The sequence below is a fragment of the Phocoena sinus genome, chromosome 12 (genome assembly GCF_008692025.1).
Source record: "Phocoena sinus isolate mPhoSin1 chromosome 12, mPhoSin1.pri, whole genome shotgun sequence".
In the NCBI taxonomy this organism is placed as follows: domain Eukaryota; kingdom Metazoa; phylum Chordata; class Mammalia; order Artiodactyla; family Phocoenidae; genus Phocoena; species Phocoena sinus.
This window is the reverse complement of record NC_045774.1, coordinates 16,836,414-16,862,105: the sequence shown is the minus strand read 5'-3', so window position 1 is coordinate 16,862,105 and position 25,692 is coordinate 16,836,414.

The following is a 25,692-nucleotide window of genomic DNA, read 5'->3' as shown; positions in this document are numbered from 1 at the left end:
AACTCAGCTATGCTTAGTTGAATCCTGTATTATTCCTATCCAATCCTACCACTGAAACAAACTACTAACGTATTTAAGTACATGCTGACTAAAGTAAAAATTTTTAAATATTTTAGTAACTTCATTGCCAAAAACAAGTTGTTGCATTACTTCAAACTTGTTGCAGAATCTGAGTCAAACAGGAAATTTATAAACCATGTAGTGCAATACTGTTATTTTTCAGAATAAGAGATGTAGAGAAGAGAATGAATTTGCCTGAGATCACAAAGCTAGTCTTTGTCTCAGTTATAAGTAAACAAATCAAACTTGATATCTATAATTCATTCTTTTGGATGTGTTGCCCACTTCCTGAATTTATTACTTTTTTTGTGGTATCTTCAATGCCTGGCACAATACAAACACAATATACAAGTGCTCAAGAAATGTTTACTGAGTTGGACAATGTTTCAAAAATCTGATATGTTTCCAGATACAATATTTGCTTTTATCAGTTACTGATCCAAATAATTTTTAAAAATAAAAATGCATCCATACTGTAAAAGAAAAAGTGTACCGGAGTCAAACAGTCCAGGAAGACTTTGTTCAAGACTATTGCAACTGGGGAGAGAGAGTGAACTCAACTCTGCTGAAACAAAAGGTGGGGAGAATTTTTGAACACTAAGGTGAGCTAGTGAACAAATATTGGAGGATGTTAGTGGGGAGGTTGATCATCTGTGTATGCTATTAGGCTCCTACCCTCCCACAAAGAGTGGGATATGGGGACACTGTCCTTCTTAAAGATTACATATCAGAGGAGTGGCTCCCAGGTCCTAGAGAAGATGTTCCTGGGTGTGGCAAGAGGCTAGGTGAAGATTTATGTCTCAGTGGGAGAGAAAGAATTTGTGATGCCAAATTTTCTAAAGTAAATGCTCTAAGCAGAGGGAGGTCAGGGGTCAAGGGTCAGGAAGAAGACTGTGTAAAGTTTAGTCGAGCTGAGGGGAATGCTAAGGTTGTCTTGGTCAGTACCTTCTGGTAAAGAAGGAAGTTTAAACACATATATTTACTTTTACTCTCTCCCAAAACCCCAATAAAATGCTAGCAAAAATATTTTTGTTAAGGCTTAAAACCACAAGGACTGGAGGTAAGAGTAAAGAACTTTTGGAAACTGGAAAGCAAATAAAAGAACAGAAATTGACTCTTGGTAGACTGAGAAGGTTAATTCCTTAACTGGCTTTGTGGAAAGCCAAGAAGCAACCTGGTTTATGTTGCACACCCTGCCCTGCCCCCCAAATGTTTCTGAATTGTCAGTGTCAGGAATATCTGGATGTGAAGATAGGGTTAAAAACAGGGTGATTGTTTGAATAGCACAAATGAAAAACTCAATTAAATGGTTGGAAGATTAGTTTGAGGAAATCTAATGGAAAATGGAACAAAAAAGGCAAAGAGATGAAAAAAAGAGGAGAGACAACTATAAGAAAATTAAAGAACTAGTCCCTGAAATCAAATAGCCCCCAAAGGAAGGGGTTCTAGAAATAGGACAAAGAATATAAAGGGGAGGAATTAAACAAGGCACAAGTAATGCAAGATAATTTGCCAGCACCAGATCAAAAGGCTTCCACGTAAAGATGCATCAATGTGAAATTTTAGAATGTTAGGGGCAGCAAGAGATCCCGTGAATTTCCAGAGAGGAACAAACAAGGTTGCATGTAAAGAATGGGGAATCAGAATTACAGTAACATTTGAAAGTGAAAAGGCAATGGAGCCTTAAAATTCTGAAGGAAATCTTTTGAAAAAATGTATTTTCGAATAGAGAGTTTCAACCTTTCCAAGCTATCACTTTATATGTGAGGTCAGACTAAAAAGAGTTTTGGATGTTCTAAGTCTCCCATATTTACCTCCCATGCGATTTTTCGCAAGAAGTTAATGTGTATCACGGAAATAGAGGAATGAACTGAGAGAGGAGAGCATGGAATGTAGGAAGAAAGAGATCCAATACAGGAAAGGGGAAAAAGGCATCTCTAGGGGGACAGGGAATGTTAATTCCAAGATCACAAGTGTGCCCAGCTTAGATGGCAAGTTTAGACTACAAATACTGTGTGCTGTCACTTATATATGGAATATTAAAAAACCAAACTTATAAAAACAGACAGTAGAATGGTGATTACCAGGACCTGGGGGGTGGGGGAAATGGAGAGATGTGTGATGGTACAAACTCGCAGCTAGTAGATGAAAAAGTCCTGGAGGTCTAATCCACAGCATCGTGATTTTAGTCAACAATACTGTATTATAAACTTCAAAGTTGCTAAGAGACTAAATTTTAATTGTTCTTACCACAAAAAAAGAAAGTAATAATTATGTGATGATAGAGGTGTTAGCTAATGCTAAGGTGGTAACCGTATTGCAATATATAAATGTATCAAATCAACATGTGTACACCTTAAGCTTCTACAATGTTATATGACAATTCTATCTCAATTTAAATAACTACATACATACATACATGGATACATAATTTAAAAAGAGAGGTTAAAAGATTCTTAGTAGTTTTCATTATGAAGATTAAAGTGATAGAATACCTGAGAAGCGATTTAGCTATTTGATGATGATTTGGGGCTTAAATTAAGGATCAGGTTATAGAAACCTGAGAAATTTAACATACAAATGGACAATGGCCAGACCATATATAAAAATGGAACTGTGACCCACAGTCTGTAGCAATCAGACCAGAAAACCAGTCCATTAGCTACAGTAACTGGCCCAGGAAGCCAGGCTGTGCTATCTGTAAGTCAGACTTGTAGGAAGTCAGACTACCATCTCTAGAAAATGGTCCAGGAAGTCAAATAATAATCCCTGTAACAATCAGCCTCAAACAGCCAGGATCTGATGAATGACTGACAGCTTTCCTAACTTTTATTCCTGCTTCCAACTTAGGACTAACCAGAGAAAGCCGAATACGTACCGCTAACCAATCACATGGATGCCCTGCTTCTAGTTAGTCCAATTACACCTTTCCCAGACCTAGAGTCTCTATTCAGGGCACACCTGAAGCCTTCCCTTTGTTCCACTATGAAGCTTTCCTACTCCACTGCCTGCCTTTGGGTTTCTGCTGAAAAGCAAGTGATGGTGTCTGACTCTTGCTATAGTGATCTCTGAGTAAATAGCCTTTACTTGTTCTCATATTTCCACAAACCCAAGCCAAAAAAAAAAAAAAAAGCCATTTTTAAATGCAATGATTTTAAAAGCAATGATAATCTATCATGAGACTTAGATGTGAGTAAAAATTTCATAATCATAGACTTTAATTTATGTTTATAACATAATTATGTTTAATTTACATTAGTGTATAAATTTTAATGTAAGCATTAAATATTAACCCATATTTTTATTTGCTTTCATGGATAGAGTTAAAAAGTATATCTAGTCCATTGTACTGCAGGAGATAGAAGCCACTAAAAATCTTTTTTAAAGAACACTCTGCTATTGTGATATAATTTGTGTATAATTAAAGACATCCATCTAAGTGTGAGGTTTAATGAGTTTTGACAAATGTATTCACCCATGTGACCACCACTACAATCGAGAACATTTCAGCATCCCCCAAAGTTCCCTTATGCCCGGTTGGATGCCCCACTATACACCCAGCCCCAGGCAACCAGTGATCTGCTTTCTGTCACTACTGATTAGATTCCCTATGAAGGAATTGCAGAACGAACAAACAGAACCAAGCAGTACCATTGTTTTACCGTTTTTCATCCTCACCAGAGACGTACTACATGAGCATCAGTCATTTCACGTTAGCTCCAGTGAGTCTTGTCCGTGTTTTACATTTTACCTCATCTTTTGAGTTCCTGGAGGTCTCCCTTTGTGGTGTGGTTTTGTTTGGTTTTAGGTACATAGAACATGCTTTTGTTTTCAAGAATTTCGCTCTGACATAGACTTTCAGTTATTTCATTTCCTGGAATGAGTGAGAAAGGCCAGGTTATCAGCAGATAGTATGTTTCAGGATATTATTTCCAAGAGTGGGATTTAAGTTATTGTGGTTGGGTTGAAATGGGGGATGTAGTTTACTAGGAACTCTGGACTTGTTCAAATAGAAGATGAGAGGTAATCAAAGCATAGTTTCCATGCTACAGAACCTGTGAATCTTTATGTGCCTGTAGGACGCCCTCTTCTGTACCTATCATTCCATGTACTAACCATTCTCCTTTTATCTTCTTCCTTCCACAGAAGTCAGGTTATTTTGATATAATTTACAAATGGTAACATTCACCCTTTTAGGTGTACTGCAGTTCAATAAGTTTTGACAAATGTATGTAGTCCTATAACCACCACCACAATCAAATAATGATATTTCTGTCATTCCCAAAACTTCCCTTGTGCCTCTGTAGTCAATCCCCTGCCTCCGTCTCCAGCTCCTGGAACCATGGATCTGATTTGCCTTTCCCAGGTGTCACATAGTTGGAAGTATGCAATATGTAGCCTTTTCAGCTTGATTTCTTTCACCTAGTAATATGCATTTGAGATTCATCCATGTTGGGTATATCAGTAGTTTGTTTCTTTTTATTGCTGAGCAGTATTCCAGTGTATGAATGAACCACAATTGTTTAGCCATTTGTCTGTTGATGGACATTTGAAAAAGTTCTGTTTTTGGAAACTATGAGTAAAGCAGCTGTAAATAGTTGCATACATGTCTTTCTGGAATATATACTTTCTCATTTCTCTTGGATAAATACCTAGAATGGGATTGCTAGGTCAAATGGTATATATAACTTTCTAAAAAACTGCCAAACTCTTTTCTAAGTTGACTGTACATTTGTTTTCTTACTAGGAATGTACAGAAGTTTCATTTGTTCTACAGCCTCATCAGCACTTGGAATTATCAGTTTAAAAAATTTTACCTATTCCAATAGGTGTGTAGTAATGTCTCAGTGTTGTCTTAGTTTGTTTGCATTTCCCCAAGGACTAATGATATTGAGCATCTTTTTTTGTTTTGGCTGTGTTGGGTCTTTTGTTTCTGTGCGAGGGCTTTCTCTAGTTGCGGCGAGCAGGGGCCACTCTTGATCGCGGTGCGCAGGCCTTTCACTGTCGCAGCCTCTCTTGTTACGGGGCACAGGCTCCAGACGTGGAGGCTCAGTAGTTGTGGCTCACGGACCTAGTTGCTCAGCGGCATGTGGGATCTCCCCAGACCAGAGCTCGAACCTGTGTCCCCTGCATTGGCAGGCAGATTCTCAACCACTGCGCCACAAGGGAAGCCCTGAGCATCTTTTTAAGTGCTCATTTTCTAACCATATCTCTTTGGTGAACTAAAGTTTTTTGCTGTTCTTTTAAATTATTCAGTTGTAAGGGTTTTTTGTATATTCTGAATACAAGTCATTTTTCAGAGATGCGTTTTACAAATATTTTCTCTTAGTTTGTTGTTTGTCTCTTTTATCTTCTTTAAGGTATCTTTCAAAGAACAGAAGTTTATAATTTTTTAAAATAAATTTATTTAATTTATTTATTTATTTTTGGCTGTGTTGGGTCTTCGTTATTGCGTGTGGGCTTTCTCTAGTTGTGGCGAGTGGGGGATACTCTTCGTTGCGGTGCGTGGGCTTCTCGTTGTGGTGGCTTCTCTTGTTGCGGAGCACAGGCTCTAGGCGTACAGGCTTCAGTAGTTGCAGCACGCGGGCTCAGTAGTTGTGGCACATGGGCTTAGATGCTCCGCGGCATGTGGGATTTTCCCGGACCAGGGCTCGAACCCGTGTCCCCTACATTGGCAGGCGGATTCTCAACCACTGCACCACCAGGGAAACCCAGAAGTTTATAATTTTGACATAGTACAGTTTATATCAGTTTGCCCATCTCAATTTCACAAGGCTTTTCTCCTGTGTTTGCCTCTAGAAGTGATATGTTTACATTTATTTTTTAGGACTATGATCCAATTTGAGTTACTTTTTTGTATGTGGTGTGAAGTAAGAGTTGAGGGTTTTTTACTTTTGCACTTAGATAACCAGATTTTCCAGCACCATTTGTTTAAAAGTCTTTCTCCCTCGAATTGCCTTGACACCTTGTCAAAATGAATTGATCGTATATGTATGGGGCTTTTATTCCCACTTGAATTGTCCTTATCAGAGTAATGCTGGCCTCAGAGGATGAATTGGGAAGTAATCACTCCTTAATTTCTTAGAAGAGTTTGGGTAGAATTGGTGTTCTTTCTTTCTTAAATATTTGCCAGAATTTCCCAGTGAAGTCATATGGGCCTGGAGTTTTATTCATGGGAAAGTTTATTCATACAATTTAATTTAAAAAACAGATATAGAGCTATTCAGGTTATCTATTTCTTTTTGTGTAGACTTTGATAAATTTTGTATTTTAAGGAATTTGTCCAATTAATCTCAGTTGTCACATTTTTTGGCATGGGGTTTATTAGGAAAAAGTAATTCTTGATAATCCCTTATTATCTTTTAAAATACTTTCTAGTACTGCTTTAGTTGCATCCCACAAGTATGGGAATGTTGTGTTTTCATCTTCATTCAGTTCAAAATACTTTCTAATTTATTTTTTGATTTCTTCTCTGACCCACGGCTTACTTTTTAAAGTAAATTAGTGTCCAAATATTTGACTATTTTTCCAGACAACCTTCTGTTATGGATTTTTAGTTTAATTTCAGTCAGAGAACATATTTTGTATTACTTGAGCCCTGTTATATTTTTTGAGACTTTCAAATGGAAATATATTAATTTATAATATTATGTTAGTTTTAGGTATAAAACATAGTGATTCAATATTTTAATAGAGTATATTCTATTTAAAGTTATTACAAAACATTGGCTATATTCCCTGTACTGTACAATATATCCTTGTAGCTTATTTATTTTATACATAGTAGTTTGTATCTCTTAATCCCCTACCTGTATCTTGCCCTTCCCCAACCCCTCTCCCCATTGGTAACCACTAGTTTCTTCTTTATATCTATGAGTCTATTTCTGTTTTGTTATATTCATTTGTTTTTTTTTTTTAGATTCCAAATATAAGTAATAACATATAGTATTTGTCTTTCTCTGTCTGATTTATTTCACTAAGTATAATACCTTCCAGGTCCAGCTGAGACTTCTTTTATGCATCCAGGATATGGTCTAACTTGGTAAATGTTGTGTGCACTTGAGAAGAATGAGTATTCATTCTGCTCTCGTTCAGTGGCGTGTTCTAGAAATGTCAATTAGGTCTATCTGGTTAATAGAGTTGTTTAAATTTTCTATATCCTTACTGATTTTATGTCAACTTATTTGATTAGTTATTGAGAAAGGAGAAAGAGGTGGTCAACTCTCCAATTACAATTGTAGATTATTTCTTCTTGCAGTTCTGTCAGTTTTGTTCCATGTATTTTGAAGATCTGTTATTAGTTGCATTCACATTTAGGATTATGTTCTCTTGAGTAATTAACCTTTATCATTATGAAATAACCTTTTTATCTCTGGTAATACTCTTTGCCATGAAATCTGTTTTGCCTGATATTAGTATAGGAACTCCAAGTTAAATGTTTTTCTTATCTATTTATTTGTAGTATTAGCATGATATATCTTGTCTCATCTCTTTATTTCTAACATATTTGTGTTTTCATATGTGAAATGGACTTCTTGTAGGCAGCATACAGTTGGGTCTTTCTAACCAACCAGACAATCTCTATCTTTAACTAGAGTGTTTAGACGATTTACATTTAATGGGATTGTTGATCTTTATGGATTCTTTCTCCATGCACTCTCCATCAACCCCCCATAATACTCTACGGTATAAGTTCCAACCACCTCAGTATTCTCAAACTCAATTTTTGTCTCCTCAAATAAAATACTCTACTTGTGATCTCTTTCTCCATGATTCATGATCCAGAGAAGACTCCAAACAGATAGCTGGGGTGATTACTTGGCTCACCTTGTGTGTTTCCATTCTCTGAGAGAGCACAGTCCTGTGTTGCCTGTTGTCTAATATCCCCAAACTGCTTCCTCATACATTTTGTCCAATTTTCTTGTTTCTGGTGAGAGGGTAAATCTAGTCCCCATTATTCAATCATGGCTGGAGTGGAAGTCTCCCTCAAAATCTTTTAAAATTAATAAATTAGCTAAGGAAATCTTGACATATATGCTGTGAAATGCATGTTATAAAATTATATAAATTGATATATGTATTAATTTCATATAAAATGATAGAAGTGGGGGAATATAATATCTGCTTAACTCCCATTCCCTCATATCCTAGCATTGGACTCTCTCTCGAGGTAATGAGAGTTGGCCTCCTTTTATCTTTTGTACTTTTCTGCATTGCAAGTCATGGTGTTCATGTGTCCACCCCAGGATATCCCACCTTCAGGTTAAGCTTTTTCAATGGCAATATAAATGATTTTAATTATAAAAGTAAGAGTGGGCTGTTATAAACCACTACTCAGGATTTATAGTGCCCCAGCTTTGAAGACAGCTTTACTTAAGGTGCCTTGGTGGGATGTTGCTGTCCCCACATGCTCACATTATTTTGAAATTAGAGTCCTTTACAGCAAGGTCCCTGAGAAGTCTGTATTTTCTTTCAGTCAGAAAAGAGTCAGGAGAGATTTCTTTCACAGAGTACAAATGGTTGCTGTTTTATGTGTTTTATCTGATATGTTTACTCTCCACTCCCTGCCTCCTCTTTCTCTGCCTCTTCATTATCTTTATCATTTTTCAAATTTAGTTTAATTTATTTTTTTACACAGCAGGTTCTTATTAGTCATCAGTTTTATACAGATCACTGCATACATGTCAATCCAAAACTCTCAGTTCATCCCACCACCACCACCACCCCCTGTTGCTTTACCCCCTTGGTGTCCATACGTTTGTTCTCTACATCTGTGTCTCAATTTCTGCCCTGCAAACCGGTTCATCTGTACTACTTTTCTAGGTTCCACATATATGCGTTAATATACGATATTTATTTTTCTCTTTGTGACTTGCTTCACTCTGAATGAGTGAAGATCCATCCACATCTCAACGAATGACCCAATTTCGTTCCTTTTTATGGCTGAGTAATATTCCATTGCATATATGTACCACATCTTCTTTATCCATTCGTCTTTTGATGGGCATTTAGGTTGCTTCCATGACCTGGCTATTGTAAATAGTGCTGCAAAGAATATTGGGCTGCATGTGTCTTTTTCAATTATGGTTTTCTCTGGGCATATGCCCAGTAGTGGGACTGCTGGATCATATGGTAATTCTATTTTTAGTTTTTTAAGGAACTTCCATACTGTTCTCCATAGCGGCTGTATCAATTTACATTCCCACCAATAGTGGAAGAGGGTTCTGTTTTTTTCTCCACACCCTCTCCAGCATTTGTTGTTTGTAGAGTTTCTGATGATGCCCATTCTAACTGATGTGAGGTGATACCTCATTATAGTTTTGATTTGCATTTCTCTAATAATTAATGATGCTGAGCAGCTTTTCACGTGCTTCTTGGCCATCTGCGTGTCTTCTTTGGAGAAATGTCTATTTAGGTCTTCCGCCCATTTTTAGATTGGGTTGTTTGTTTCTTTACTATTGAGCTGCATGAGCTGTTTATATATTTTGGAGATTAATCCTTTGTCTTATGATTCATTTGCAAACATTTTCTCCCATTCTGAGGGTTGTCTATTCGTCTTGTTTATGGTTTCCTTTGCTGTGCAAAAGCTTTGAAGTTTCATTAGGTCCCATTCGTTTATTTTTGTTTTTATTTCCATTACTCTAGGAAGTGGATCAAAAAAGATCTTGCTGTGATTTATGTCAAAGAGTATCCTTCCTATGTTTTCCTCTAAGAGTTTTATAGTGTCCGGTCTTCCATTTAGGTCTCTAATCAATTTGGAGTTTATTTTTGTGTATTGTGTTATGGAGTGTTCTAATTTCATTCTTTTACATGTAGCTGTTCAATTTTCCCAGCACCACTTATTGAAGAGACTGTCTTTTCTCCATTGTATATCCTTGCTGCCTTTGTCATAGATTAGTTGACCATAGGTACGTGGGTTTATCTCTGGGCTTTATATCTTTTTCCATTGATCTATGTTTCTGTTTTTGTGCCACTACCATATTGTCTTGATTACTGTAGCTTTGTAGTATAGTCTGAAGTCAGGGAGCCTGATTCCTCCAGCTCCGTTTTTTGTTCTCAAGATTGCTTTGTCTATTCGGGGTCTTTTGTGTTTCCATACAAATTGTGAAATTTTTTGTTCTAATTCTGTGAAAAATGCCAGTGGTAATTTGATAGGGATTGCATTGAATCTGTAGATTGCTTTGGGTAGTAGAGTCATTTTCACAATGTTGATTCTTTCAATCCAAGAACATGGTATATCTCTCCATCTATTTGTATCATCTTTAATTTCTTGCATCAGTGTCTTATAATTTTCTGCATACAGGTCTTTTGTCTCCTTAGGTAGGTTTATTCCTAGATATTTTATTCCTTTTGTTGCAATGGTAAATAGGAGTGTTTTCGTGATTTCACTTTCAGATTTTTCATCATTAGTGTATAGGAATGCCAGAGACTTCTGTGCATTAATTTTCTATCCTGCTACTTTACCAAATTCATTGATTAGCTCTAGCAGTTTTCTGGTAGCATCTTTAGGATTCTCTATGTATAGTATCATGTCATCTGCAAACTGTGACAGCTTTAATTCTTCTTTTCCGATTTTGATTCCTTTTATTTCTTTTTCTTCTCTGATTGCTGTGGCTAAAACTTCCAAAACTATGTTAAATAAGAGTGGTGAGAGTGGGCAACCTTGTCTTGTTCCTGATCTTAGTGGAAATGCTTTCAGTTTTTCACCATTGAGGACGATGTTGGCTGTGGGTTTGTCATATAGGGCCTTTATTATGTTGAGGGAAGTTCCCTCTATGCCTACTTTCTGCAGGGTTTTTTACCATAAATGGGTGTTGAATTTTGTCGAAAGCTTTTTCTGCATCTATTGAGATGATCATATGGGTTTTCTCCTTCAATTTGTTAATATGGTGTATCACGTTGATTGATTTGCATATATTGAAGAATTCTTGTATTACTGGAATAAACCCCAGTTGATTATGGTGTATGATCCTTTTAATGTGCTGTGGATTTTGTTTGCTAATATTTTGTTGAGGATTTTTGCATCTATGTTCATCAGTGATATTGGCCTGTAGTTTTCTTTCTTTGTGACATCCTTGTCTGGTTTTGGTATCAGGGTGATGGTGGCCTCATACAATGAGTTTGGGAGTGTTCCTTCATCTGCTATATTTTGGAATAGTTTGAGAAGGATAGGTGTTAGCTCTTCTCTAAATGTTTGATAGAATTCGCCTGTGAAGCCATCTGGTCCTGGGCTTTTCTTTGTTGGAAGATTTTTAATCACAGTTTCAATTTCAGTGCTGTTGATATTTTCTATTTCTTCCTGATTCAGTCTTGGCAGGTTGTGCATGTCTTAGAATTTGTCCATTTCTTCCAGGTTGTCCATTTTATTGGCATAGAGTTGCTGTAGTAATCTCTCATGGTCTTTTGTATTTCTGCAGTGTCAGTTGTTACTTCTCCTTTTTCATTTCTAATTCTGTTGATTTGAGTTCTCCCTCTTTTTCTTGATGAGTCTGGCTAATGGTTTATCAATTTTGTTTATCTTCTCAAAGAACCAGCTCTTAGTTTTCTTGATCTTTGCTATTGTTTTCTTTGTTTCTTTTCATCTATTTCTGCTTTGATCTTTATGATTTCTTTCCTTCTGCTAACTTTGGGGTTTTTTTGTTCTTGTTTCTCTAATTGCTTTAGGTGCAAGGTTAGGTTGTTTATTCGAGATGTTTCCTGTTTCTTAAGGTAGGATTGTATTGCTATAAAGTTTCCTCTTAGAACTGCTTTTGCTGCATCCCATAGGTTTTGGGTCATCGTGTCTCCATTGTCATTTGTTTCTAGGTATTTTTTAATTTCCTCTTTCATTTCTTCAGTGATCACTTCGTTATTAAGTAGTATATTGTTTAGCCTCCATGTGTTTGTATTTTTTACAGATCTTTTACTGTAATTGATATCTAGTCTCATAGCGTTGTGGTTGGAAAAGATACTTGATACAATTTCAATTTTCTTAAATTTACCAAGGCTTGATTTGTGAGCCAAGATATGATCTATCCTGGAGAATGTTCCATGAGCACTTGAGAAAAATGTGTATTCTGTTGTTTTTGAATGGAATGTTCTATAAATATCAATTAAGTCCATCTTGTTTAATGTATCATTTAAAGCTTGTGTTTCCTTATTTATTTTCATTTTGGATGATCTGTCTATTGGTGAAAGTGGGGTGTTAAATTCCCGTACTATGATTGTGTTACTGTCGATTTCCCGTTTTATGGCTGTTAGCATTTGCCTTATGTATTGAGGTGCTCCTATGTTGGGTGCATAAATATTTACAATCGTTATATCTTCTTGGATCGATCCCTTGATCGTTATGTAGTGTCCTTCTTTGTCTCTTCTAATAGTCTTTATTTTAAAGTCTATTTTGTCTGATATGAAAATTGCTACTCCAGCTTTCTTTTGGTTTCCATTTGCATGGAATATCTTTTTCCATCCCCTTACTTTCAGTCTGTATGTGTCTCTAGGTCTGAAGTGGGTCTCTTGTAGACAGCATATATATGGGTCTTGTTTTTGTATCCATTCAGTGAGCCTGTGTCTTTTGGTTGGAGCATTTAATCCATTCACATTTAAGGTAATTATCGATATGTATGTTCCTATTACCATTTTCTTAATTGTTTTGGGTTCGTTATTGTAGGTCTTTTCCTTCTCTTGTGTTTCTTGCCTAGAGAAGTTCCTTTAGCATTTGTTGTAAAGCTGGTTTGGTGGTGCTGAACTCTCTCAGCTTTTGCTTGTCTGTAAAGGTTTTAATTTCTTTATCAAATCTGAATGAGATCCTTGCTGGGTAGAGTAATCTTGGTTGCAGGTTCTTCTCCTTCATCACTTTAAATATGTCTGTCAGTCCCTTCTGGCTTGCAGAGTTTCTGCTGAAAGATCAGCTGTTAACATTATGGGGATTCCCTTGTGTGTTATTTTTCCCTTGCTGCTTTTAATATGTTTTCTTTGTATTTAATTTTTGACAGTTTGATTATTATGTGTCTTGGCATATTTCTCCTTGGATTTATCCTGTATGGGACTCTCTGTGCTTCTTGGACTTGATTAACTATTTCCTTTCCCATATTAGGGAAGTGTTCAACTATAATCTCTTCAAATGTTTTCTCAGGCCGCTCCTCTTTCTCTTGTTCTTCTGGAACCCCTATAATTCGAATGTTGGTGTGTTTAATGTTGTCCCAGATGTCTCTGAGACTGTCCTCAGTTCTTTTCATTCTTTTTTCTTTATTCTGCTCTGCAGTAGTTATTTCCACTATTTTATCTTCCAGGTCACTTATCCGTTCTTCTGCCTCAGTTATTCTGCTATTGATCCCATCTAGAGTATTTTTAATTTATTTATTGTGTTGTTCATCATTGCTTGTTTCATCTTTAGTTCTTCTAGGTCTTTGTTAAATGTTTCTTGCATTTTGTCTATTCTATTTCCAAGATTTTGGATCATCTTTACTATCATTATTCTGAATTCATTTTCAGGTAGACTGCCTATTTACTCTTCATTTTTTAGGTCTGGTGGGTTTTTTTCTTGCTCCTTCATCTGCTGTGTGTTTCTGTCTTCTCATTTTGCTTCTCTTACTGGGCTTGGGGTCTCCTTTTTTCAGGCTGCAGGTTCATAGTTCCCATTGTTTTTGGTGTCTGTCCCCAGTGGCTAAATTTGTTCAGTGGGTTGTGTAGGCTTCCTGGTGGAGGGGACTAGTGTCTGTGTTCTGGTGGATGTGGCTGGATCTTTTCTTTCTGGTGGGCAGGTCCACATCTGGTGGTGTGTTTTGGGGTGTCTGTGGACTTATTATGATTTTAGGCAGCCTCTGTGCTAACGGGTGGGGTTGTGTTCCTGTCTTGCTAGTTGTTTGGCATAGGGTGTCCAGCACTGTAGCTTGCTGGTCGTTGAGTGAACCTGGGTGCTGGTGTTGAGATGGAGATCTCTGGGAGATTTTCGCCGTTTGATATTATGTGGAGCTGGGAGGTCTCATGTGGACCAGTTTCCTGAATTTGGCTCTCCCACCTCAGAGGCACAGCACTGACTCCTGGCTGCAGCACCAAGAGCCTTTCATCCACACGGCTCAAAATAAAATGGAGAAAAAGTAGAAAGAAAGAAAGAGAGAAAGAAAGAAGGAGAGAAAGAAAGAAAGAAAGGAAAGAAAGGAAGGAAGGAAGTAAGAAAGGAGGGAGGGTGGAAGGAAGGAAAGAAAGAAAGAAGATAAAGTAAAATAAAATAAAGTAAGATAAAATAAAATAAAGTTATTAAAATAAAAAATAATTATTAAGAAAAGAGAAGAGGGCTTCCCTGGTGGCGCAGTGGTTGAGAGTCCGCCTTCCAATTCAGGGGACACGGGTTCGTGCCCGGGTCCGGGAAGATCCCACATGCCGCGGAGTGGCTGGGCCCGTGAGCCATGGCCGCTGAGCCTGCGCGTCCGGAGCCTGTGCCCCGCAATGGGAGAGGCCACAACAGTGAGAGGCCCGCGTACTACAAAAAAAAAAAAAAAAAAAAAAAAAAGAAAAGAGAAGAAAAAAACCAAAACGGATGGATAGAACCCTAGGACAAATGGTGGAAGCAAAGCTATACAGACAAAATCTCACACAGAAGCATACACATACACACTCACAAAAAGAGGAAAAGGGGAAAAAAAATCATAGATCTTGCTCTCGAAGCCCACCTCCTCAATTTGGGATGATTCGTTGTCTATTCATGTATTCCACAGATGCAGGGTACATCAAGTTGATTGTGGAGCTTTAATCCGCTGCTTGCGAGGCTGCTGGGAGAGATTTCCCTTTCTCTTCTTTGTTCTCACAGCTCCCGGGTCTCAGCTTTGGATTTGGCCCCGCCTCTGCGTGTCGGTCGCGGAGGGTGTCAGTTCTTTGCTCAGACAGGACGGGGTTAAAGGAGCCGCTGATTCCGGGGCTCTGGCTCACTCAGGCGAGGGGCGGGGGGGGGGGGGGGGAGGGAGGGGCACGCAGTGCGGGGCGAGCCTGCGGCGGCAGAGGCCGGCGTGACGTTGCACCAGCCTGAGGCGCGCCGTGCGTTCTCCGGGGGAAGTTGTCCCTGGATCATTAGCGGGCTGCACAGGCTCCCCGGAAGGGGGGTGTGGAGAGTGACCTGTGCTTGCACACAGGCCTCTTGGTGGCGGCAGCAGCAGCCTTAGCGTCTCATGTCCGTCTCTGGGGTCCGTGCTTTTAGCCGCGTCTCGCACCCGTCTCTGGAGCTCCTTTAAGCAGCACTCTTAATACCCTCTCCTCGCGCACCAGGAAACAGAGGGAAGATAAAGTCTCTTGCCTCTTCGACAGGTCCAGACCTTTCCTCGGACTCCCTCCCGGCTAGCCGTGGTGCACCAACCCCACGCAGGCCGCATTCACGCCACCAACCCCAGTCCTCTGCCTGGGATCCGACTGAAGCCCGAGCCTCAACTCCCAGCCCCGCCCGCCCCGGTGGGTGAGCAGACAAGCCTCTCGGGCACCGATCCTCTGTGCGGGAATCTCTCCACTTTGCCCTCCGCACCCCTGTAGTTCTTCTTGCTTCTGCTGTCTGCCCTCTATGTTTATCATTTTAATAGTACTGCTTTATAACTTATTTAAGCTTTAGTATGCATAAACTATTTTACATTATTATAAGGAATACAAGTTTGTAATGAAAGTAATTATTAACTTCTACTCTATAGAAAATGAAACAGCTACATAAATGTTGTTAAGACTTACTCAAGGTCAGGTATGGATATGTATTAGTAACAGAGCTAAGACTAAAACTCCAGGTCTTCTGATTCCAAATCTCATGGTGATTTTTCACGGTACTTCAGTGTCTTTCCTGCAGGCCCTTTCTTATTTATTGGTCTAGTTTGTTCTCAACTAACCTTGCCTTCAAAACTCATGCTTGATGTAATTTTTTTAATCCCAGAGGCTTTCAATTTCCCTGATGTTACAGAGCAGTATTCCTTTTATAAACATGTTGGAAGAATCCCTTTCTAAACAAGGTTCACGATATAAATGTTTGTTTTTGATGCGTCTGTTTTAATGAACACATGAAGTTCCCAAAAGCTTTTTATAAGTCCATTTGTTCATGAGTCCAAAGCATTACTTTTAAATTGGTTAATGTATCCATATCATGTAAAGTTAGTTTTCTTCAAAGAACTGTACACATTGATGGGATTAGTTCAGAATTTTGGACTTTCTTGGCCCCTTTCTTACCACTTTCATCATTCTCCAAAAGCTTTGTACTTTTTGGACATAATGGAGTTAATGATGTTAACAAACTAACTCAGAAAACACAAACACGATCTGGCGTGCAGATCTGGGTGTGTTTAGTCTGCACGGAGCTTTTCCAAAATGTGAATTAGCTGCAATATTTAAAACCAGGAGACTTCATAAAAATCAGAATTTTTTCTGTCTTGAAAAATCAGAATATCTTGCACCAGTGAGCCCTCAACCCCTCATGATAACAGTTGTCCAGAGCTGAGGTTTGGCTGCCCTCTTCCGATAGGGCATGCACTACTTGGTCTGCTACAAGTTTTATTTTCCCGTTGTCTTTTACTGGTCTCACTTCACTCATTTACTTTATCTGCCTGAGCTTATGATTTCAGCCGCAGACTAACAAACTTTAGTCGAGACTAAAATATCTGGGTGCAACCATGGTGCCCTCTGTTGGTGAAGAGCAGGCTGGTGGGGTGTGGCTCTGAAAAGTTGCTTTGTTCATCTGTACAGATGGCTGTGAATTGAAAGTTTGTAAGTAGAGAAGCACTTACATTTATTAAGTATGTATATGTAGCAGCATAAGTATTCTCCAAGTTTCCCACACCTGTGTACCTGCAGTTCAATTCCTAACCTTGACAGACCTTTCGGGAGGATTGGGTATGTGTGTTTGTATGTGCACGTGCACTGTGGGATACAGGAAGTGGAGAGAAGTTAGCAGTACGCTTCCCTTGAAAATTCTTCCCAGAGACCAAGCATTACAGGAATTTGTTCATCTGGCTTTCTGGAAGAGGTCCCGCCTTTTCTGCATTGCTGTTGAACATGACTTATCCCATAGCAGAAAGAGCAACAACGTTTGGAATCAGAAAACCCTGATAACGGTCTTATTCTTGCCCATTACTATTTGGTCTGGATCAAGCTACCAAGTTTCTGTGGTTTTTTGGTTTTCTCATGGAAGAATCAGGATAATAACAACCATGCAATTTAGCAAGGTTGTTGTGTGATAATCTGTGTTGGGTTAGAAACAGAGATGGTGAAAGACATAAATTATGCCACACTTCATGTTTCTGGCTTGTTTACATAGGGATTCAGGCTGGAAGGTTGAAACATATCCCATTAATTTTGAAAACTTATTTTTTTAATTTAGCAGAAGTCAATACGTTTTAAAAACAGCTCTCTCCTAGAGTTTTAATAATAAAATGCCATTTGATCAAGTATGGGTAGGATTACGTACACAGCTCTGTCATTCTAACATCTCTCAGTCCTGGGCAAACTTTCTGTGTGGAATGTAACTGGTCCTCAGATGTAAGGGATAATAGCAGTAAAGCTTTGCCTTGGGCCTCTGCTCTTCTCTCGCTGTGGGCTCTCTTCCTATGAGTGGTCAGCCATTACCATGGTTTCAGTATCACATTCTTGCAGGTGATTTTTTTATTACCTCTAACCTGATATTCGTGTACCTCTTTGATTACATAAGTGATATTTTCATTTGAATTTCCCTTCATCAACTCACAGTCCAGAATTCAAAACTCAATTCATCTCCTTTCCCAAATAGAGGCCCTTCTAAAATCTTCTATCAGTGGCATCAGTATTCTCTCAATACAATGTAACTAGATTGTTCAGTGATTAACATGGCCACCATCACTGGGTTTGAATAACCTGTGACCCAGTCTTCCCCTTTATTCCTTGTATCTAGTCTAGATAGATCTTTTTCAGTATCATTCACATCTGTCCTTCCTTTCCTATTTCACTTATACCACATCAGTCTAAGGCCTCCTCACTACCGCTTGAATCATTATGGAAATCCAGCCTAAGGATCCTGAAATTAAGCTTTTCATGAAAACCCTTCACTGGTTTCCTATAGACTACACCATTAAGCCTGAATGTTTCTGCCTGTCTTAAGCCTTTCCATACGCTAACCTTACATCTTTACATATTTTCGTTTTGCATCTCATTTCTCACTAGTCAAACCCTCCACTCCTTCACCCTAGCCTCTTTGCTTGCATGTTTTCCTTGCATGGACACTCTTCTGTGTCTATCCAAGTCAGACAAGATCTAAGAGGTCTAGTCATATGCCACCCCATTTCTAAGGCTTGTCTGACTATTCCTTCCTATCCTTGTTTCCCTCTTCCTGAACTTCTATAACAGTAACAATCTGTCATGCAGTCATCACGCTGACTTATCCGTACTTCTTGTTCACCGTCATTCATGAGTGCCATTTTTGCCTCTTCATCTAAATGATAAGCTACTTGAGGAGAGATATCACATCATGCTGAATCTCTCTCAGATTCCTCGACTGTGGTAAATATTGATTGAAGGAAAAATGGAATGCCTTGTTGATTTATTTGGATAAGTGAATTGAACAATAGATTCAATTAGATTTTGACAAGGCCTAACTTACTTTGTTTTTTTTGAACTTTTTTTTTATACAGCAGGTTCTTATTAGTTATCTATTTTATACACATTAGTGTATATATGTCGATCCCAATCTCCCAGTTCATCCCACCACCATCACCCTCCCCCCCCCTTGGCGTCCATACGTTTGTTCTCTACATCTGTGTCTCTATTTCTCCCTTGCAAACTGGTTCATCTGTACCATTTTTCTAGATTCCACATATATGCGTTAATATACGATTTTTTTTCACTTTCTGACTTACTTCACTCTGTGTGACAGTCTCTAGATCCATCCATGTCTCTACAAATGACCCAATTTAATTTGTTTATGGCTGAGTAATACTCCATTGTATATATGTACCACGTCTTCTTTATCCATTCGTCTGTTGATGGGCATTTAGGTTGCTTCTATGACCTGGCTATTGTAAATAGTGCTGCAATGAACATTGGGGTGCGTGTGTCTTTTAGAATTATGGTTTTCTCTGGGTATATGCCCAGTAGTGGGATTGCTCAGTCATATGGTAATTCTATTTTTAGTTTTTGTTTGTTCTTTTTTTTTTTTGCAGTACACGGGCCTCTCACTGTTGTGGCCTCTCCCGTTGTGGAGCACAGGCTCCAGACGCACAGGCTCAGTGGCCATGGCTCACGGGCCTAGCCACTCCACGGCATGTGGGATCTTCCCGGACCGGGGCACGAACCCGCGTCCCCTGCATTGGCAGGCAGATTCCCAACCACTGCGCCACCAGGGAAGCCCTATTTTTAGTTTTTTAACAAACCTCCATACTGTTCTCCATAGTGGCTGTATCAATTTCCATTCCCACCAACAGTGCATTCCCACCAACAGTTTCTCCACACCCTCTCCAGCATTTGTTGTTTGTAGAGTTTCTGATGATACCCATTCTAATTGGTATGAGGCGATACCTCATTGTAGTTTTGATTTGCATTTCTCTAGTAATTAGTGATATATTGCACAGCTTTTCATGTGCCTCTTGGCCATTTGTATATCTTCTTTGGAGAAGTGTCTATTTAGGTCTTCTGCCCATTTTTGGATGGGGTTGTTTGCTTTTTTAATATTGAGCTGCATGAGCTGTTTATATATGTTGGAGATTAATCCTTTGTCCATTGATTCGTTTGCAAATATTTTCTCCCATTCTTTGGGTTGTCTTTTCGTCTTGTTTATAGTTTCCTTTGGTGTGCAAAAGCGTTTAAGTTTCATTAGGTCCCATTTGTTTATTTTTGTTTTTATTTCCATTACTCTAGGAGGTGGATCAAAAAAGATCTTGCTGTGATTTATGTCAAAGAGTGTTCTTCCTATGTTTTCCTCTAAAAGTTTTATAGTGTCCGGTCTTACATTTAGGTCTTTAATCCATTTTGAATTTATTTTTGTGTATGGTGTTCAGGAGTGTTCTAATTTCATTCTTTTACATCTAGTTGTCCAGTTTTCCCAGCTGCACTTACTGAAGAGACTGTCTTTTCTTCATTGTATATCCTTGCCTCCTATGTCATAGATTAGTTGACCACAGGTATGTGGGTGTATCTCTGGGCTTTCTATCCTGTTCTGTTTATCTATATTTCTATTTCTGTGCCAGTGCCATATTGTGTGATTACTGTAGCTTTGTAGTATAGTCAGAAGTCAGGGAGCCTGATTCCTCCAGCTCTGTTTTTTTCCATCAGGATTGCTTTGGCTATTTGGGGTCATTTGTGCCTCCATACAAATTTTAAGATTTTTTATTCCAGTTCTGTGAAAAATGCCATTGGTAGTTTGATAGGGGTTGCAATGAATCTGTAGATTGCTTTGAGTAGTATAGTCATTTTCACAATGTTGCTTATTCCAATCCAAGAACATGGTATATCTCTCCAGCTATTTGTGTCATCTTTGATTTCGTTCATCAGTGTCTTATAGTTTTCTGAGTACAGGTCTTTTACCTCCTGAGGTAGGTTTATTCCTATGTATTTTATTGTTTTTGTTGCAGTTGTGAATGGGATTGTTTCCTTAATTTCTCTTCCGATTTTTCGTTGTTAGTGTATAGGATTTCAAGAGAATTCTGTGCATTAACTTTGTATTCTGTAACTTTACCAAATTCATTGATTAGCTCTAGTAGTTTTCTGGTGGCATCTTTAGGATTCTCTATATATAGTATCATGTCATCTGCAAACAGTGACAGTTTTACTTCTTCTTTTCCAATTTGTATTCCTTTTATTTCTTTTACTTCTCTGATTGCCGTGGCTAGGACTTCCAAAACCATGTTGAATAATAGTGGTGAGAGTGGACGTCCTTATCTTGTTCCTGATTTTAGAGGAAATGCTTTCAGTTTTTCACCATTTACAATTATGTTTGCTGTGGGTTTGTCATATATGGCCTTTATTATTTAGGTAGGTTCCCTCTATGCCCACTTTCTGGAGAGTTTTTATCATAAATTAGTGTTAAATTTTCTCAAAAGCTTTTTCTGCATCTATTGACATGATCATATGGTTTTTATTGTTCTGTTTGTTAATATGGTATATTACATCGATTGACTTGCATATACTGAAGCATATACTTGCTTCCCTGATAAATCCCACTTGATCATGGTGTATAATCCTTTTAATGTGTTGTTAGATTCTGTTTGCTAGTATTTTGTTGAAGATTTTTGCATCCGTATTCATCAGTGATACTGGTCTGTAATTTTCTGTTTTTGTAGTATCTTTGGTTTTGGTATCAGGGTGATGGTGGCCTCATAGAATGAGTTTGGGAGTGTTTCTTCCTCTGCAATTTTTTGAAGAGTTTGAGAAGGATGGGTGTTAGCTCTTCTCGAAATGTTTGATAGAATTCACCTGTGAAGCCACCTGGTCCTGGACTTTTGTTTGTTGGAAGATTTTTAATCACAGTTTCAATTTCATGACTTGTGATTGGTCTGTTCATATTTTCTGTTTCTTCCTGGTTCAATCTTGGAAGGTTATACCTTTCCAAGAATTTGTCCATTTCTTCCAGGTTGTCCATTTTATTGGCATAGAGTTGCTTGTCTCTTAGGATGCTTTGTATTTCTGCAGTGTCTGTTATAACTTCTCCTTTTTCATTTCTAATTTTATTGGTTTAAGTCCTCTCCCTCTTTTTCTTGATGAGTCTGGCTAATGGTTTATCAATTTTGTTTATCTTCTCAAAGAACCAGCTCTTAGTTTTCTTGATCTTTGCTATTGTCCTCTTTGTTTCTATTTCATTTTTTTCTGCTCTGATCTTTATGATTTGTTTCCTTCTGCTAACATTGGGTTTTGTTTGTTCTTCTTTCTCTAGTTCCTTTAGGTGTAAGGTTAGGTTGTTTATTTGAGATGTTTCTTGTTTCTTGAGGTAGGCTTGTATTGCTATAATGTTCCCTCTTAGACTGCTTTTGCTGCATCCCAGAGGTTTTGGATTATCATGTTTTTGTTGTCATTTGTCTTTAGGTAGTTTTTGATTTCCTCTTTGATTTCTTCAGTGATCTCTTGGTTATTTAGTAATGTATTGTTTAGTTTCCATGTGTTTGTGTTTTTTACATTTTTTTCCCCTGTAATTGATTTCAAGCATAGAAAGATGCTTGATATGATTTCAGTTTTCTTCAAGTTACTGAGGCTTGATTTGTGACCCAAAATGTGATCTATCCTGGAGAATGTTCCATGTGCACTTGAGAAGAAAGTGTAATCTGCCATTTTTGGATGGAATATGCTACAAATTTGAATTAAATCTATTTGGTCTATTGTGTCATTTAAAGCTTGTGTTTCCATATTAATTTTCTGTCTGGATGATCTGTCCATTGGTGTAAGTGAGGTGTTAAAGTCCCCGCTATTATTGTGTAACTGTTGATTTTCTCTTTTATAGCTGTTAGGATTTGCCTTATGTATTGAGGTGTTCCTATGTTGGATGTATATATATTTCTAATTGTTATATCTTCTTCTTGGATTGATCCCTTGATCATTATGTAGTGTCCTTGGTTGTCTGTTGTAACATACTTTAAGTCTATTTTATCTGATATGAGTATTGCTACTCCAGCTTTCTTTTAATTTCCATTTGCATGGAATATATTTTTCCATCCCCTCACTTTCAGTCTGTATGTGTCCCTAGGCCTGAAGTGTGTCTCTTATAGACAGCATATATACGGGTCATTTGGCAAGCCTGTGTCTTTTGGTTGGAGTATATAATCCATTCACATTTAAGGTAATTACTGATTGATTTATTTATTATTGCTGTGTTGGGTCTTCGTTTCTGTGTGAGGGCTTTCTCTAGTTGTGGCACGCGGGGGGGCCACTCTTCATCGCGGTGCACGGGCCCCTCACTGTCGCGGCCTCTCTTGTTGCGGAGCACAGGCTCCAGACACGCAAGCTCAGTAGTTGTGGCTCACGGGCCTAGTTGCTCCGCGGCATGTGGGATCCTCCCAGACCAGGGCTCGAACCCGTGTCCCCTGCATTAGCAGGCAGATTCTCAACCACTGCGCCACCAGGGAAGCCCTAAGGTAATTATTGATATTATGTTCCTATTACCATTTATTTAATTGGTTTGAGTTTCTTTTTGTAGGTCCTTTTCTTCTCTTGTGTTTCCCACTTAGTGACATTCCTTTAGCATTTGTTGTAGAGCTGGTTTGGTGGTGCTGAATTCTCTTAGCTTTTGCTTGTCTGTAAAGCTTTTGATTTCTCTGTCGAATCTGAATGAGATCCTTGCCTGGTAGAGTAATCTTGGATGTAGGTTCTTCCCTTTCATCACTTTAAAGATATCATGCCACTCCCTTTTGGCTAGTAGACTTTCTGCTGAGAAATCAGCTGTTGACCTTATGGGAGTTCTCTTGTAATGTAAGACCAGACACTATAAACCTCTTAGAGGAAAGCATAGGAAGAACACTCTTTGACATAAATCAGAGCAAGATCTTTTTTGATCCACTTCCTAGAGTAATGGAAATAAAAACAAAAATAAACAAATGGGACCTAATGAAACTTAAAAGCTTTTGCATACCAAAGGAAACTATAAACAAGACGAAAAGACAACCCACAGAATAGGAGAAGATATTTGCAAATGAATCAATGGACAAAGGATTAATCTCCAATGTATATAAACAGCTCATGCAGCTCAATATTAAAAAAGCAAACAACCCAATCCAAAAATGGGCAGAAGACCTAAATAGACACTTCTCCAAAGAAGACATACAAATGGCCAAGAGGCACATGAAAAGCTGTTCAACATCACTAATTACTAGAGAAATACAAATCAAAACTACAGTGAGGTATCGCCTCACACCAGTTAGAATGGGTATCATCAGAAACTCTACAAACAACAAATGTTGGAGAGGGTGTGGAGAAACTGTTGGTGGGAATGCACTGTTGGTGGGAATGGAAATTGATACAGCCACTATGGAGAACAGTATGGAGGTTGGTTAAAAAACTAAAAATAGGGCTTCCCTGGTGGCGCGGTAGTTGGGAATCCGCCTGCCAATGCAGGGGACGCGGGTTCATGCCCCGGTCCGGGAAGATCCCACATGCCGTGCAGCGGCTAGGCCCGTGAGCCATGGCTGCTGAGCCTGCGTGTCTGGAGCCTGTGCTCCACAATGGGAGAGGCCACAATAGTGAGAGGCCCATGTACTGCAAAAACAAACAAACAAAAACTCAAAATAGAATTACCATATGACTGAGCAATCCCACTACTGGGCATATACCCAGAGAAAACCATAATTCTAAAAGACACACGCACCCCAATGTTCATTGCAGCACTATTTACAATAGCCAGGTCATAGAAGCAACCTAAATGCCCATCAACAGACGAATGGATAAAGAAGACGTGGTACATATATACAATGGAGTATTACTCAGCCATAAACAAATTAAATTGGGTCATTTGTAGAGACATGGATGGATCTAGAGACTGTCACACAGAGTGAAGTAAGTCAGAAAGTGAAAAAAAATCGTATATTAATGCATATATGTGGAATCTAGAAAAATGGTACAGATGAACCAGTTTGCAGGGCAGAAATAGAGACACGTATGTAGAGAACAAACGTATGGACACCAAGGTTGGTGGGGGAGGGTGATGGTGGTGGGATGAACTGGGAGATTGGGATCGACATATATACACTAATGTGTATAAAATAGATAACTAATAAGGACCTGCTGTATAAAAAAAATAAAGTTCAAAAAAAACAAAGTAAGTTAAGCCTTGTCAAAATCTAATTGAATCTGTTGTTCAATTCACTTATCCAAATAAATCAACAAGGCATTCCATTTTTCCTTCAATCAATATTTACCACAGTCGAGGAATCTGAGAGAGATTCAGCATGATGTGATATCTCTCCTCAAGTAGCTTATCATTTAGATGAAGAGGCAAAAATGGCACTCCTGAATGACGGTGAACAAGAAGTACGGATAAGTCAGCGTGATGACTGCATGACAGATTGTTACTGTTATAGAAGTTCAGGAAGAGGGAAACAAGGATAGGAAGGAATAGTCAGACAAGCCTTAGAAATGGGGTGGCATATGACTAGACCTCTTAGATCTTGTCTGACTTGGATAGACACAGAAGAGTGTCCATGCAAGGAAAACATGCAAGCAAAGAGGCTAGGGTGAAGGAGTGGAGGGTTTGACTAGTGAGAAATGAGATGCAAAACGAAAATATGTAAAGATGTAAGGTTAGCGTATGGAAAGGCTTAAGACAGGCAGAAACATTCAGGCTTAATGGTGTAGTCTATAGGAAACCAGTGAAGGGTTTTCATGAAAAGCTTAATTTCAGGATCCTTAGGCTGGATTCCCATAATGATTCAGTGGTGGTGAGGAGGCCTTAGACCGTCTATTCATCTCCTTTCCCAAATAGAGACCCTTCTAAAATCTTCTATCAGTGGCATCTGTATTCTCTTAATTCAATGTATCTAGATTTTTTCAGTGATTATTGTGGCCACCATCACTCGGTTTGATTAACCTGTGACCCAGTCATCCCCTTTATTCCTTGTATCTAGTCTAGATCTTTTTCAGGGCAGGTAGCCCTCTGCCTTTTCATTTTGTCTATCTTTCTGTGAATGTGGTTTTTGTTCCACAGGCTGCAGGATTGTAGTTCTTCTTGCTTCTGCTGTCTGCCCTCTG